The sequence below is a fragment of the Cupressus sempervirens genome, chromosome 8, assembly GCF_028749045.1.
Source record: "Cupressus sempervirens isolate cs-2001-9-10 chromosome 8, ASM2874904v1, whole genome shotgun sequence".
Lineage (NCBI taxonomy): Eukaryota > Viridiplantae > Streptophyta > Pinopsida > Cupressales > Cupressaceae > Cupressus > Cupressus sempervirens.
This window is the reverse complement of record NC_143125.1, coordinates 766,206,235-766,210,650: the sequence shown is the minus strand read 5'-3', so window position 1 is coordinate 766,210,650 and position 4,416 is coordinate 766,206,235. Positions and strand designations below refer to the sequence as shown.

The window sequence follows — 4,416 nt, the reverse complement described above, 5'->3', positions numbered from 1 at the left end:
TCATAGGATTTGTCATTGCTACATTCCTTATTCTGTCATTAATTAAACTTCATAGCATCTTTTCATCATCGCTGCATATCATTACTTTGATGATTGCTCACAAGTCACAACAGATGGGCCTCTGTATTAAATCTTTAAACAAACTATTACTTACCATTAATTTCTATTATGTTTTTTTGATATAGTATATATTTTCAACCAGTGTTCCTTAGTTTTTATTCAAATCTTTTAAATCATTGTTCCACATGATGCCTGATAATCATATACCTATTATCTTTTGAAGCCTCTTATTTTCACGTACTTACATAGAAAAAAGTAGTCATGAACTCCATGTCCAGTCACAGTAGAGTATGAGGGCAGAGTTTGAGGTAAAGCATATAAACTTTCCTATTTCTGATTTTTCAGTTTCATTCTCTGATATGCATGTAGATTATATTACTCTCGCAATCTTGAGATACAACTGACTAGGATGTGATTGTGAAGTTATTGGTATGTATGTAATACATTAAGCACACAATCATATTTTTTAATATAAATTCATCAATATGCTTTGCTTTCTTACTGTTGACATCAATGACGAAGATCAACAATATCATGAATGCCCTTGACATCCTTAATACTTCATCAAGTCTCCATTATTATCTCTCAAATAGAGGCAAAAAATTTGGGTTCCATCACCCTTGAGGGCCATTACAATTTCCCAATTGAAATCCTGGTCATCTCTGCCAAATTGGCCATAAGCAAAAGTCTTTTGGAACCTCTGATCTCTTCTCCTCTTCAAATCGAAGTTGATTGCAATCACGTTAGGCCTGAAATCAATGGTCTCCTTAAGTATGATGAGGATTTCCTTGTTATGGATCTTTCCCATTCTCTATGTGTCCACAAATATAGAGTCTCTGGCACCACAATGCCATATAAAACTTGCACAATGCATCGTCTTGCAAGCCTAGTGGCCACAAAAATTTTACCAGTCTATCTGATTATATATGCTCCACTATGATCCACCTTGGTTAGACCATTTCCCGAGAATGCCCCTCCTCCATGAGCTCTCCAACCTCCATATCTATCACTGAATGGGGTTCTATCAGAAACTTTGCCGATGGATTCAAGTGGAAGATAGCATTCTCATCCAGGTACTTATCTGGGATCATTGGTTTAATGACATGCTCCTTGAGATCTGCCACAATCTAGTCATTGGTGATAGTTTTGTCATGCTGAGTGGAGATAAGAAGTGTGCTCAACATTCAAGAACCATGACACCTCCTTTCTTTATGTACTCCATGGTGACCTGGGTCTTACCATCATGCATCAACCAAGGGTAAGTACCATACTGTCTGACCTCTGTCAGCTTGGCACCCAACTTGGTAGCCAAGATATGAGTGAGAGGCATGAGCTTGGGCATCTCATTAGTTGCATAGCCAAACATGTGACCCTAGTCACAAGCTCCATTTTCCTTGGGCCTCTTGGTAAGATGTCTGTGCACACCCTAGGTAATATCAGGGCTCTACTACTTAATGTTCATTGGAACCTTGCAGTTATCAGCATCCAAATCAACATCATGGACAACTGGTGTGTACAAAGCCCATATTTGGGTTTCTCACTATGTTTTTAACTTTGATTCTGATTAGGAACTGCCCACCGATCTGAATTGTACATCTTGAACTTAGTGTAAATCACCATAATAATCCATCTTTGCTATGATTAGTACGATCATCTACATATGGAGCAATATTGTTGATAATGCTCAGATATGAAGGTTAGTTAAAACTAAGAATGGAGCACAATAAATTATTCAAAATAACACTAGATGCACAACATATTCAGTTAAGTTCAAGGAGACCAATAAGACCAACAGAGTCTTTTTAATCATTATATATGATTAAATATGGAAACATGCATATATTAAAGTTGTCTATTTTAAATATGTCTGTCTGCTGTCTTACAAAAAACATTCTAAATCCACACATGATATGCACAAGCCTATTAAACTTCTAATCATTGCACATCTCATAAGTCATGCAGGAGGTAAACTCACATGGTTTAAGTATGCTAATTACATAATAAAGTAAACATTCTGGATTTATTTTCTGAAATCCTAGATATGATCAGGAGTGCCTTTGAAGATTATGAAAATGCAAGAATTCCACAAGCCTCTGCTTTTAATGAAAAATCTCCCTCCATCGGTGTTAAATCAACTAATGCATTCTACAATTGTTTGTATATTGTTGTTCTAGAAGGCTAAATATTGTAAGTGACTACAATCTGATGAGTTTCTTTTATAGTTAATTTTTTCAAGTCTAATGGAATGCATAAGCAACCATCAAATTTAGGCAACTATTGCTTGCAAGGTAAGTAAAACACAATGTATATTCATCCCACTCATTGACATACTGCTGGCTTTGAATATTAGTGCATTTTTTTATCGTGGAATGGTAGGTAGTGTGCATCTACATACTTGAAATTGGATGGGTATGTTATAATAAAAGTTGGAGCATTTGTTGTGAAGATGAACAATTTAAAGCTACAGGATTTGCCCTTTGTTTTACCTATATAAGGATAGTATGGAATAAGAATAATAACCATGGGGCACATTACCACAACTGTCAAAAGAGCAAGATATTCTTCATTGCCGGGTCAGTTCTGTTGCATTTCATTCATTTTGCTTATGTCTATGTGATTCATACATAAATATGGTGCACCAATTGGTATTTGAAACAATAATTTTCAAGATCCAAATTAAGTTGAGTATTGAAGTATATGGTGTTAAAATTTCTACTCAAATGGATGGGAATATTTTCTCCTCTAATCAAATTTCATTGAGTTAGGAAACATTTGAGATTGCACCATGGCTTTAATCACAGTTTTTTACTCTTGTATATCTACTTTGTTTTTTGTTATCAATTAAACTATACACATTGCACATTAGTGCCTATCTTCCAACATCTAAATGTGATGAATGTTTTAATGATATTATCAGGTCTCCAGCTGCATCCTGTATTTGGGAAAATATGTTTTATACTACCTCCAAAGACAAACTTGGAAGGGAGCTTGATGGTGTTCACTATGAGTTGCAGGTCATAAACCTCACTGAGATGGACATTCATGTCATTAGGGACCCTGCCAATTAGATTGTAGTAAAAGTGTAGGAATTCTCAGATCTCATGAGCTTATAAAAAGAGTGACATATCACTCCAAAAATCTAAAGAAGAAATCTCCTTATCATTTTCGTCATAAAAATGTGTATTTAAAGCAACGATCTTTTGTACTACACCATTAAACTTGTTGGCCGTGTAATATGAAGGTATTTGGGTTAGTTTAGGCACTTCACTATGAGGCTATAGAGTTAAGGGAAGTCATTGTGGTGGATATTTAATATCCACGATGTACTTTATTGGTTGTGGTGGAGCAACTCCCACATCATTTTGTAAGAAAAACATTAGAAATAAATAAATTAATACAGATTTTTCTTGTGAATTAAGTTTGTTATGCTACATTGTTGACTATCTTGTAAGAACTATTGAAAATAATTATAGTTAATATTTGTATTATTAAACAATAGATGTAGAGATTGTAAGAAAAAAATATTTTTAATAGATTTGTTTAATAATGTCTCTTAGAGACAATAGTCGGATGTAAATATGTATTGTCCCTTTGGAGACAATAGTTGGGATTGAAGTAAATTGTCTCTATAGAGACAAAATTACTTTTCATTCATATTGTCTTATAGAGACAATACTTTACTACAATTTTTAAGACACTTGGTTAAAGACAAGATGTGAGACGATACATAACTTTTGTATTCTCTCAGATAGAGACAATTGATTAAGGAATTGTCGTAACAAATGTCTTTATACCCCCTCCATGTTGTAGTGATATGACAATAGTATTATATATATTCATGTATATTTACAGTATTAGCAGAAGTTGCATTCATGCAACCTACACACAAATGTGGAAAATAGGAATGCACATAGACTCCATGTGATGTACACCAATTTTTTATTGGCAAATATTCCCTATGTAAGACTGCCCAAAAGTCCGAACAAACTGGTGGCACTTCTTTTAGGAGTTGTTAAAGTGTAGCTTCAGTAGAAGTGAAGTGTTCGTCTAAATTTTTGCGTAATAATTTTTTGTTGTCCAGAATAGAAAATTCAGATTGTCCTCATTAAATGGTGAATAGGATTTCTAGCTAAGTCATATTGTTGATAGCCTTTGAAAATTTTGTTAAAACCCTTGCATCCTATTCCTTTTAATTTTTCCTAGCACGAAATTTTTTGAAAGTACAAGGATAAGCGAATAGTCTTTGTTAACTTGCTATGAGAAAATGCTCGAAAGGTAAGTATAGCGAGTTAACGAGTTGATGACATATGTCTGTGATGCTGAAGGGTGAAATCTGGGGCCAAGAATTAATGTTAA

At 34.2% G+C, this 4,416-nt stretch overlaps 1 pseudogene; it reads right to left on the bottom strand.

The window, feature by feature from the left end:
* Positions 1-613: 613 nt before the first annotated feature.
* On the bottom strand, positions 614-1,690 carry LOC149544668 (S-adenosylmethionine synthase-like; annotated as a pseudogene).
* Between the last annotated feature and the right edge of the window lie 2,726 nt (positions 1,691-4,416).